At 42.0% G+C, this 12,704-nt stretch overlaps 2 protein-coding genes across 9 annotated transcripts in view; one reads left to right on the top strand and one right to left on the bottom strand.

The window, feature by feature from the left end:
• cntln (centlein, centrosomal protein) overlaps positions 1–12,704 on the top strand; it is a 377,543-nt gene that overhangs the window by 85,844 nt on the left and 278,995 nt on the right. For all 3 annotated transcript variants that reach the window (XM_058066919.1, XM_058066901.1, XM_058066911.1), the window contains exon 4: positions 11,338–11,422. The gene's annotated coding sequence lies outside the window, so the exon portion shown is untranslated. The remainder of the gene's footprint in view (positions 1–11,337; positions 11,423–12,704) is intronic.
• The window catches only part of bnc2 (basonuclin zinc finger protein 2), a 178,692-nt gene that overhangs the window by 14,188 nt on the left and 151,800 nt on the right, over positions 1–12,704 (bottom strand). The gene's annotated exons all lie outside the window — the stretch shown is intronic.

Genomic DNA, 12,704 nt, shown 5'->3' with positions numbered 1-12,704 from the left:
TTGCAGGGGCACTTTAGCAACTTGTTATCCATTTGTCTAATAATTACAAAACTCCAGTCTAGGACTCCCTCACCGTACCTTGGGATCAGCGTAACTGTATGAACCACAAAAATACATCTTTTGTTGACAGTGGCTTGTTGTACTACGATACATAAATATTGGATGACAAATGTACTTAGATTTCCAATTGTTGCATTTTTCCTTTGAAATGCTTAGGCCTGAATTGCTCCAGCGGGACTGGGGATGATATTCCAGATGGAGACATTGAGTTGGCTTGTGTCCTTAGGAGATAACAAGCTACTCCTTGCACGCTCTTATTCATTGTCAGGAGATTGCACAGGAGTCTGGGAAAAGAATGTTGGCAAAAGCCGTCGCATTACATTTATGGCTGGGTTGCATGCTTAGAGGTACAGACCTCATGGTTGTCTGATATTACTTTTATTTATTCTCATATAGCATTTGATCTTTTGCTTTTTGTGCAAACAATGCAAATGTTCCTTAGAGAGCAGTCACGAGTGGCATCCAGGGAACACAGCAATCTTTCGATAATTAGTCACGTTGTAATGAAAACATTTCATGCTTTCCTAGCTGGTGGCATCTACGAAAGATAAATGGCGACTGTGGCACAGCAAAAGCTGTAAAAAAAGAAAACATCACAATGCACAAAGGGCCTGTAAGGAGAAAACAGAAGATAAATGTTTAAAGAGAGATGGGAGAGACATTGAGAAGGGCAAAAGGAAAAAAAAACAGAAAAATAAGTGTGAGGCGTTTCATTTCATGCCCTCAGATATACCACAGAAGTGGATTCTTCTGAGACCAAACATCAATAGTCACTGGGGTATTTGTTGTTAAATATACATTATAAAAACATTTTATACTTTCATTCTGTGGGCACATTGGAGTTTTTTTTTTTTGCCTGGAGGTATGACTTTAAATTCCAGCCCGGGCACGATGATTTCACACTGCAAGGACATCTGGGGCGTGAGGGCTTCCATTGGATTTAATTGAAACAAAAATATGAAAGAGACTGAATCTCTTAAGTTGCTTCTTCAACCATGAGCAGTTGTTGGGAACTTTTTCATTCTGAAGTGAGTTTATATTAAGAGTATGTATGTGACAATTCATAACTCTATAGCCAGTATTGCAGCTTTTTCCAGACTGGCATATTTTGGCACGCATCTGCACATATGGTTCTCTTTATCTGAAACATACACAGTATAGTTATAAAAACCAAACAACAATTTGGAGTTCGATTTTGAGATGTTTGCATTTTTTTTAATGCACATACAAAAAATATTTAGAAAAAGACCAAAAAAACAATTATAATTAACAATTACTTTATTATGCAAATATGATATATGATGATATAATGATATAATATGATATAATATAATATATCATATTTTAATAATATTAAATATTAATATATTTTAATAATGAAATAATATAAAATATACAATCATAATAATATAATATAAAATTATAATAATATAATACATATTATATAATATATGAACATTATTATTTTTCTAAAATATATTATTTTAATCCACCCTCTGCCATCTAGGCCTCACAGCTAGGAGACCCGAGTTTGATTCCACCCTTGGCCATCTCTGTGTGGAGTTTGCATGTTCTGCCCGTGCATGCGTGGGTTTTCTCCGGGTACTCCGGTTTCCTCCCACATTCCAAAAACATGCTAGGTTAATTGGCGACTCCAAATTGTCCATAGGTATGAATGTGAGTGTGAATGGTTGTTTGTCTATATCTGCCCTGTGATTGGCTGGCCACCAGTCCAGGGTGTACAAAAGCGGTAGAAAATGAATGAATGAATGAATGAATATTATTTTAATTAATGCCGTGACTTCTGTGGAATGTTGACTACTCCTCCACAGAATGTTGTATTATGTATTTCTATTATTGACCAACTTTGGGGAATTGCAATGCTCTTGTATTGAAAGGTCACATCCCAAAACCTCATATTATGGTTTTATTTTGTAAAAAAGTACACTGCCACACGTTGACAAATCATTAAGTACATTAAGTCAACACCACTTCCCTGCATTAGCTTTGCAATGCTGCCGGCCAAACAAATATGCCATTAGAAGCACTTTTTTACAAGTAGGCACTCATCTCCCAATTAGCTTAATGTGGCCCATCTCTTTTCCAGGCATGCCCCACCTCTTCTTGTACGCTCCCACCAGTAAAATCTCATCAATCCTGCCCCCTCCCCCATGTCCCCCAGTGCTATGACATATTAGTCCATCATTATGCATCCCAGAGTCCTTTTGAACAATGCGGCTAAACCTCTGTTTGCCAGGTTAATGACTATTAGCAAATAATTACGGTGGTGGAAACAGCGGGGGGTGTAGCCGCTTTATCGGCTGCTGTGTTTAGTTTAGTTTTCACATCTCTTAGAATTAATCTAGAGACGGCTGTATTTATTAATCTCTCTCGGCTGCCTCCATTACGCTGCTGAATGCTGTTTAGTGGCTTTGAATGAAGGAGGGGGGTTGCATGTATTCACCTTGCAAATTGCTGACGACAAGGATGAGCAAATGATGGCCTTGTCATGGGCAGGGGGCGCAACTGTCAGTTCAAACAAATCAGCCACTTGTGCAATTAGCCGGGGGGCCAGGCGTTGAGCTGTATTAAGATCCTCGGCGTGCGCCAATGTTAGGTAGCAAAGTGTGAAGGGATTAACAACATTAACATGCGTACGCCACTTGTAATTAGCCGGTGTACGTTGTGATCGTGTACAAGCCTGGACGAGCCCTCGGTAGAGGAAATGTGCTTGCAGTTCATATGTTTGTAGCTGACTGACAGATAGTTGGATAGTTGGACTGACAGAAGTCCGGGAGTTATTTTAAGCTGTGTAGCGAAGCCTGCATTTTTGTAATTAGCCACGTTTACATGAGGAGTTTTTCTCTTTCCAAATGGAATATTTCCGAATGACCTTTCCGAAAGCAATGGTATACATGGAAAGGAATATTCCAATCGCGTGTCTACATGCGCCGCTATAATCAACCAGAATAGTCAATGGGGCATGCACAGTAAAACGTAAACATCAACATCACGTGATACCGACTTCCTCGAGTTTTTCTTTCACTTGTTGGAATAACTCCATATTGCCAGTTTTTCGTTCATCCAGTCTTGAAATTTAGTTTGAATCAAAAACAAACTTTCCGCAGCAGTCCAGTGCTGATTGCTCGCCTCCATTTTTTTAAATCGAAGAAGCTGCGTATTACGTCATATCTCAGCATTCGCTTAAAGAACGCACCTGGGAACAGGAAAAGATAAAGTTCAATTTTGCTAATATTTTATAATTAAGCTCGGCACATGTTTTATATAGATATGTATTTTCTTTTTTAATAAAACTGGACTGGTGAATGGCGTATAGAAGGGTTTAGATTCTGTTCCACAGATGGCGCTAATGCACACGAAAGCTACTTGCCAACCGCCAATAAACAACAGAAGAAGAAAAACACCACGAAGAAGAACGCAGTCTGACGACTTCCCGTTTGAGCGGGTACAAGATACCTCAATTGGATTGGGGAAAGGAATATTCCACCCCTGTGAATCCGATTATATATTCATTCGGATTGGCACTTTTCTTTCGGAATGAGGCGTATACAAAGGTTCAATTCTTTCCGTTTGAGCAAATAAACCGCATGGAATTGGAATATTTGGTTCCATGTATACATGGCTATTGAAACCTGAAAGTTCAAAAGCAAACATTTGAGAGCCTCTTGCTTCAAAAGTGGAGCAAAGAAGTGAGGGAGATAATAGAGTTCTCTCATAAACAGGTTGGAGTCACTTTTGTAAGAACTTTTCAAGCATCCTAGAACAGATTAGTGATGAAAAGTAAAGTAAAATGGCTGATTTTCTTTGTAATGCAAGACAGATGTAAAGCATACATTACTGTAATCTATTACCGACTTTCTGCACACCTTGGTAAAGTTTTCCTGCCTGAAACCAGACGCTGACTACCATTATCGACTGGTGTATTTTTCCTGTCGATGTACAAAACACACTTTTTGGCTGCCAAGCACAAAGAGAAAAGAAGATGCAGCAAAGGGTAAAAGCACACAAGGTAGATGCAGAAGCTAAGGGGTCAAAAGCTTCTGATGTGCAGCGCTTGAATGATCTACTTAGCATGATCACAGAGTGCAAATTTTAACCTCTCTGATTCTTACAAATGTCCTCCACCCACGTCTGGACACAGCGACTGATTTCCCAACGGTCCATCACAGGAGAAAGAAGTAGAGCTAGTTGCTCGCTCATAACCTCTGACCCACGACGAAGGAGCCAATGGGGGAACGGTGCGCGTCTTGGGAGCTCTTGGCCTCTGATGTGATGGCTCCAGGCAGTGAGCTTTGTGTGAAACCATCCCCCCTGGGCACCTCTCTCGCCACTAGATCCTCTACATTATTCATACGGCCCCGAGATAGGGCGGAGAGGGAGACAGGAATATGGAAAAAGGGAAGAGGCAAGGTTCAAGACCTTCTCAGATCACAAGGAACTTCTGCTTAACCTTCCTTGAAGTGACGAACACAGGGATACAGCAGTTGTTTTTTTTTTTTTTTTTTTTTCCTTTTAAGGAACTAGATCTGAGAGAAGGGCTTGGAAATCAATGTGGCTTCCCTTGAGGCTCCATGGAGATCGCATCCACTGCAAGGTGATTGGTGAATCAATGCAGTTCCCATGCTTCACTTTGCCATTGTGAGAAGCCTGGTCGTCCCTAATGCCAGCCATGGTTTTTGTGTGATCAGTCAAACTGCCCTTGTGTGTTGCTGTGAAGCTAGCGTCACTGTCCAATGATAACCTCTGAAGATTCTGTGTTCTTGAGATCAAGCTGTGGAGCTAATTAGGGATGCAATAGTATGCAATTCAATGATAAACTGTGAATATTAGAGGCAGTTATCGTACTGGAATTTGAACAAAACATGGTGGAGGGGAAGTTAACTGACAATTGAGAATTTTTTTTAATATAGTCCATTGGGAATGTTGCTGTCGTATGGTCGTTATATAATGTTCATACTGTTTCAGAACCAAGCCAAATAAGCAAAAGTGGCCTTTTAATTATGGTCGAAATGTCCCCATGGTCTGTTTATGAGCACCAAACATGAGAAAAAATTATCATTGTTCCACTTTTGAGAGAAGAGGCACTCAAATGCTCGCTTTTACAGAACATCCTTCCTAATGGACATGATTACTTGTGTCCACCCACTACTAGAAACAGGCTTTGCCACGCATCTTAAAATAAAGCCTGAAGCCCTGCTTGACCTTGCATGATGTCATGTGAGCACTGAAGCTCACATAGATGGTTCAAACTGTACGGTACGGTGGCAAACTGAACTGTACAGCTTAGTGGAAAACCGTCAGCTGGTTCTTCATTTGACTGTTCAAGGAGGCCAAACAGCAGTCCTCACTGTTCTGCCTGATTTAACTCATGGCTATGGTTAAAAAAAAAAAACATGGCTTATATGTTAGTTGTTAAGGTACTGAGGGCACACCAATCGACTGGAGGAAGATTTATAGTCCAGTTGTGAAGGTGGCGGGGCGGGGGGTAGATAAGTCACGGTCTATCTTTTCCTATTATTCAGGTGGCCTCAGGTAAACATTTTTTTTCCTCAGTGTCTCTTCCCACTGAGTTGCCTTTTTTCATGATCTGTAACAGAGTCAACCTGTCATTCGGGGGGGGGGGAATATAAAAATTTCCAAACCTCTGATTCATTTGACCTCTTCGACCTGCAGTACAATCCCTCGTCATCTTTAAAAAGTGGAAAGGACAGTCGTTTGGACACAGCCCAGTAGAGATGCAGATGGACAGCACATGGAAACCATTTAAGGCCCGGGTGCAATCTTTCAGAGTTCAGAACCTAACCAACTCACAACGCTTTCCAATGGGAGTCTTTTCTCAAGTGATGTATTGATGCCCCATGCTGGGCGAGGTTACTATGTTCCTTATCTTTTTGTTTTTTTGGGTAAAACTCAGTGGACCTAGAGTTGAGCCAGGGGGAATGCCTGAGAGAAGGTGGAATGATGGGTGCGCCTGATGGTTCAAATTAATTGAGGATGATTCGTGTGATGTGCCGGGTTCTGGAAGCAGCAGCCAGGTCTGTCGCGGGGGCCTGCGAGACAGATGTGGGAGCCCGCTGCGCTCCCCTCCACCATCCCCCTAGGCTGGATAGAGCGCAACGAGGCAGCTAAGGAATGGTCTGTGCTGGTTGACAACCTGCTTTTCTCACCCCTTTGCCCCCCCCCCTCTCTCTTGTATCATATCTCCTTTGTCCTCATTTTTGCAATAGGCAGGAAAGCTTCATTAATCTCTAACTATTCATTCTGCAAAATTATTTTACAGTGCAAATTCCCAAACAGTCCCAAACATTACTTCCATGTGACAATGTCCAAAGGATGGGCGAATAGTTTTGGACACTCCCCAGTATGGAGAGCATGCAAGAGGAATAAGAGAATAAGCTAATGGACTCTTTACTTAATGTGATCAGAGTCGTTATTGACATGCTGCCAGGAAGATGCAAGACCATTAACTGGAGTCTCTACTCTCGCTAGTATTCCACAACACGACCGGCTCACGAGGGGCTGGGGGTGTCCCCCCCCAAGGAGCCTGTGTCTGTCATGTTGATGATAAAGGATGTTAGGGCAAATTGGCTATAGAGTTAAAGGTATCACCACATGCTCAGAGATCCATTGCTCTCAACACTTTTGCTTTAATAATGCATTTTATTTGACTAGTCCATACGCATACATACAAAGTAAGTCAATTTTACACGTATTTACACACATGAATATACTTGAAAATATTTTTTTAAATATATACAAGGGTGCTCATGGTTCCAGTTATTTCACAATGTTATTTAATTTGTCGTTATGGTATTTTTGAAGGCTGTGGTTAGCACACAGGCCTCGCAGCTAGGAGACCCGAGTTCAATTCCACCCTCGGCCATCTCTGTGTGGAGTTTGCATGCTCCGGTTTCCTCCCACATTCCAAAAACATGCTAGGTTAATTGGCGACTCCAATTTGTCCATAGGTATGAATGTGAGTGTGAATGGTTGTTTGTCTATATGTGCCATGTGATTGGCTGGCCACCAGTCCAGGGTGTACCCCGCCTCTCGCCTAAAGACAGGTAGGATAGGCTCCAGCACCTACGCGACCTTCATGAGGATAAGCGGTAGAAAATGAATGAATTAATGTATTTTTGGATAATTGAAAGATGACTTTTGCCACATTTATAATATAAAAGCAAGTGTGCACTTTTACTCCACCATTATTATTACATAAATGTGTAATAAATTGCTTAAAATGCTCCCAAATTATCAACCCTGCCGTCTCCCTATTTTTAAATAGCCTCGCTGGGATTGCAGCCTGGCATGCAGCTTGGCCCATCCATCATGGGAGGTTGTACGGAGGGAGGGTTCTTACCACTGAGACTGTGCTGTAATTTACACCATGCTCCTGAACACATCTTCCCCTGTGGCCCGCAGGCTCAAATGGCCGAGAGAATGTTCTTGTTTATGTGCGCACGCGAGCATGTGGCTACGACAGGAAGTGGCGCCCGGGTCCTGCACATCGCTGGGTCTGTCCACTGTCATGTCTTTTGGTACTGTGATTACTCGCTATGAAAATAAGCAGCATTGCCATTCTATTGTAACATATACAGCGAGAAATGCTCTGGACCATCAAAATGTACAGAATAAAGATTTGGACGCATGACAGCAGCAGGAGTCGCGTAACGTAACCCGTGAGTTAATTGTTATCAAAGCAGAAGGCGGTAGTGAGAATGGTTGGACGACGGGGGTCATTCGAGACCACAGAGCGCCTTCAGCAGATGTTTGATCCATCCGCCGCACATCTGGACCTCAGCGCACTCAATCTATTTCACTCCACTTCTCTTTTTTTAGATTTTCATTGTTCCTCACGGTCCACTAAACTCAGTGTCGCCCCCATCTTCCCTCCTTTTCTCCTCACGGTCCACAAATATTCATCCATCATCGTTCATTTGAAGAAGAATTTGGACATATACGCTTTTTGCTTTGCACATGATTTCAACCGCCAAATGTCTGTTTTATCCTCTCGGCAAGTTTTTCAAGCGGGGGGAGGGGCTAACCCGTCATGCTTGGTTCAGTTTAAATGGTTTCCTCTGCTGGTGTGATTCCTTTGGTCAAGTGTGAACGTAATAATCTGAACCCTCGCAAACAACAAGGAGTGGACACAGATCACTTGAGAGTTGGTACGGTTCGAGGCGCTTGAGCTCTAATGCAGGGGTCTCAAACAGGCGGGCCGCAGGACACTAGTTTGAGGCCCCCGCCTTGATATGAAAGTTTAATGTTAGTGCGGCCCACGCAAGTTTGATATGGATGCTGTATGGTATCATGTACCCAGAAAAAATTATTACGTTTGATTAATGTTCATGTTAAAGGTTAAATAACTGTTAATAGTTATCCTCCCTATCCGTGTGGAAGTGGTAAGTTTTTGGCTATTTAAGTTTAAAGGAAATAACTTGAAGGCTACCGTTTAGGTCGCTAGCTCTCTAGTTTGCGAGTTAGCATGTGTCTCAAGACCCTGCAGTTGCGCAATATGTTGTAAATAAAAAAGTATAAATGTGACTATAGTCGTGTTTTGTCATGTCTTCAGGGCTCTAATAATGCTTTGTTAATTTTAATCTGAAAAAAATAATTTGTCTACCCACCAACTATATGTGGTTTCTTAAGTTTTTATTATTTGCCGTTTTATTATTATTATTATTATATTTATTTATTTATTACTGATTGATTTTCTTAATTCTTGATTTGTTTATATATTTTTCATCTTATTTTGTGTAGAAAAATAAAAAGTAAGATATTTGAGAACAGTAGATTGTTTTTATCAGAGCTTTTCTTGTAGAAAATTGGAACCAAAGTGAAGTTTTAAAAAAATATTTGTTTTTAATAAATGCGTTTTTTTTAACCTGATGCGGCCCAGTCTCACCCAGACCCGAGCTCCAGTGGCCCCCAAGTAAATTGAGTTTGAGACCCCTGCTCTAATGTGAACGCTACAAGGAGTAAAAATGACAGTAAAAAAACAAAAATGCGTTGGAAGTGCCGTCTCTCTCTCTTCATTGTTCTCTTTTTTTAATAGTTGCAAACAGTGACGGGTGTGTGCGAACGTGACGAGAGGACCGTCCACTCCCTCTGCACAATTTCCTTCAATAAACGTCAACTCGTTGACCTGGCGGCAGCTCGTCGGTGGGCTCGGGGTGGCTTCTGTCAGCGGGCCAGCCAGCCGGGCCACACAATGTCTGTGCCTGGCCTCTGTGACACGGGGGTGGTGGTGGGAAGTTGAGCGAATGGCTGCTCTTGTTTGTTCAGAGAGGGGCCTCAGAGCCACCTGGAGGCTCGCTTCCAAGATCAGCACAGCAGAACACGACCTTGTACGAGTGTTTGACAGTTTCTAACAATGGAGTTTGTGTTCAAGTTGTCTTGAAAGGGCTGCTCTGGCTTGTCGTCTTATGCCATCGTTCGGTCACTGTTGTTCTGTTCGACTTACCTTCTGAAACTACTGTGCAGTCATTGGGCAGCTTATATATCACTCAGGCTTCACTACACATCTCAAGGCTAGGCCGGATACTGGGCAACTCCCTTCCAGTGGCCTTGTATTTAAACTGGTTTAAAAATAACACAATATGAGGCCTTTAAGTCATATACCGTATTTTTCAGACTATAAGTCACACTTTTTTTCATAGGTTGGCTGTTCCTGCGACTTGTACTCCAGAGCGACTTAACTAATTTAATTCATTTTCTACCGCTTATCCTCATGAGGGTCGCGGGGGGTGCTGGAGCCTATCCCAGCTACACCCTGGACTGGTCGGCAGCCAATCACAGGGCACATATAGACAAACAACCATTCACACTCACATTCATACCTATGGACGATTTGGAGTCGCCAATTAACCTAGCATGTTTTTGGAATGTGGGAGGAAACCGGAGTACCCGGAGAAAACCCACGCATGCACGGGGAGAACATGCAAACTCCACACAGAGATGGCCGAGGGTGGGATTGAACTCGGGTCTCCTAGCTGTGAGGTCTGTGCGCTAACCACTAGACCGCCGTGCAGCCCCCAGAACGACTTATAAATGAAAAAACTGTTTATGTTACATAAACACTGGACACCTTTTTTGTTTATTATCATTATATTTTTATTTATATTATTATATTATTTATTTATTATTATTATTATTATTTTGTTTATTTTTTGAGGAGCTGAATAACCATTATGTTAGCATATCTTACACCTATTCAGCCTGTTCTTTATTCTTTTATTGTTAGAACTTTCCTTCCAAGAGGACGTAATGTCTGTTTTGGTCAAGTAGTTTGTAAAATAAATTACCCGCAAAAAATGCAACTTATACTCCAGTGCGACTTATATATATTTTTTTCTGCCTAACTATGCATTTTTGGCCTTGTGCGACTTATACTCCGGAACGACTTATAATCCAGAAAATACGGTATAATGTGTTGTTTTGACATTGTTATTAAAGGCCATCAATGTAAAACAACCAAACCCCTCCCAAGTCAAAAACCAACACATGTTCACCTCACTGAGGATGCATTTGTGCCCGGAGACGACTCTCTTGGCACGTCCTGGGTTTGTGTAACGCTATCTCTGAGTGTTTGTGTCTGGCTGGCAGCGCTGTGCAGTGTATTGCTATTGATCTCTGTAACATTGCGGTCTTCAGGGTTCCTGTCAGCCATTGAAAGGAGAAGCGGAGGGAGGGTGTAAAGGAGCGGCATCCATTCCCCTGCATGCCCTTTTGTGTAGCGCTACAAGCTAAACAGCCATCACAGAAACTCAATACAAGGCCGGCTGCAGACTAGCACCACTATAGCCTGACTACAACGTCCCGCGAGGCTTTGGAGTCAATTTAGCGTCGGTGTAGCATCTCACCTTGACGACCTGTTGCCAGCCTAATATGTCACACTAATACGTCTCCTCCGTATCATCTACAAGACCGGGAGAGCATCCCAGATGCAATAAGTATAGATTTGCTAATGTCTGCATCTTGTTAGAATAGGGGGGGTGATGGTAATCGCCTCTAACAGGGTGTCTGGCTGTGGCTTAGAGGTGCGATGGGGTGAGACTGGGGGCTTCTGGGAAATTTTCACGAAGGAAAAAGTGAAGAGATAACATTGGGTGGTTAGAGGAGTTAGTCTGCTTTTTGTCAATCGATGAAGCTGCAGGCGCACAGAGAGTTGTGCTGGTTAAAGGTCTTAAAGGCCTCATACCTGGTCTGTGGTAAATGCTACACGCTAAGTAACTGATTTGTGTTCTTACGTTATAGCTCCGTGTCAAACTCAACGCCTGACACCAGGAGGAGGAAAGGAAAGGCGACGGCTGTCGGGAAACAAAGACGTAGGAGTGTGAAGGTGAGTGTGCGGTTAAATGCGGGGCGTAATTAAGGATACAAGGGAAACTACACACTCCTACACACCTGAGGTTTTACAATTTGGAACATTTCATTGAAAAATGCTCCGGAGTACAAGTGTAACAAGGCCAAAAATGAATAATTAGGTAGAAAAAAACATACGTAACTCGCACGGGAGTATAAGTCGCATTTTTTGCGGGTAATTTATTTGACAAACTACTTGACCAAAGTTCTAACAATAATAAAATAATCTGAATAGGTGTAAGATATGCTAACACAATTATTCAGCTACTCAAAAAATAAACATGAACAGAAATGTGTCCAGTGTTTATGTAACATAAACAGTTTTTTCATTTAGTCGCAGGAAATAGCCAACCTATGAAAAAAGTGCGACTTATAGTCCAGAAAATACGATAGTTGAGGTGCTCCCCCACAGCATACACAGCCCACTGCATATTTACGTATAATGACCATAGTGACCAGATATCAATCACCTTCACATTTATCACACAAGTGCATTTTTATTATTAATGAAGTAAATATTAACAGAAGTTAACTTCTTTTTACACTTGCACGACAAGTAAATATGTGAAACATTTCAATCCACTGTCATTAAAATGTAAACTGTTTCATATTTTTCCAATGCTCTTATTGATTGTATGGCTATTAACGGTGATTAATGTCTCTGGCAACCCTTGTATGAACCTTATAAACGCGATCATGTTCAAATTTCCCTGTAAAAGTTTATTCATGTCAACAGTTGACATTGGAACCAACTATCCCTATTGCCATTATTTCCCACGGCGGAGTAATAATAATAATAATAATATTAACAATAATATGAGTATTTCTTATTTTACTATGTATGGAGGTGCATGCTTCTTGTATCACAAGTTTGTAGTGTAGCCAACAAAGACCATGGTGTCTTATGAACATGCAAAGGCCATGCTTGCCACTGGCCATCCCTGCAGGCAGACGTGTTGGAGTATGTGTGTGTTACCGAAAGAAGGCCAGCATGCACATTTTCAGTGCTGCTTTGATGGCTGTGTGTGTGTGTGTGTGTGTGTGTGTGTGTGAGTGAGAGAGAGGTGAGTGAAACAGCAGAGGGACTGTGTAATCCTCTGACATGCCTGTGGAAAAATACAAGGATCCCTCTGACAGTGGCTCAACTACAGGCCCCAGCGGCCAGTTTGCACGTCCACAGGTCCACGCAGCACACACACACACACACACACACACATAAAGACACTGCATCGTTGCCACCTAGCTAAAATTTATATTCC

This window comes from Doryrhamphus excisus, chromosome 1, assembly GCF_030265055.1.
Source record: "Doryrhamphus excisus isolate RoL2022-K1 chromosome 1, RoL_Dexc_1.0, whole genome shotgun sequence".
Classification (NCBI taxonomy): domain Eukaryota; kingdom Metazoa; phylum Chordata; class Actinopteri; order Syngnathiformes; family Syngnathidae; genus Doryrhamphus; species Doryrhamphus excisus.
Note: the sequence above shows the minus strand (reverse complement) of the source record. Positions and strands in the feature narration are given on the sequence as shown.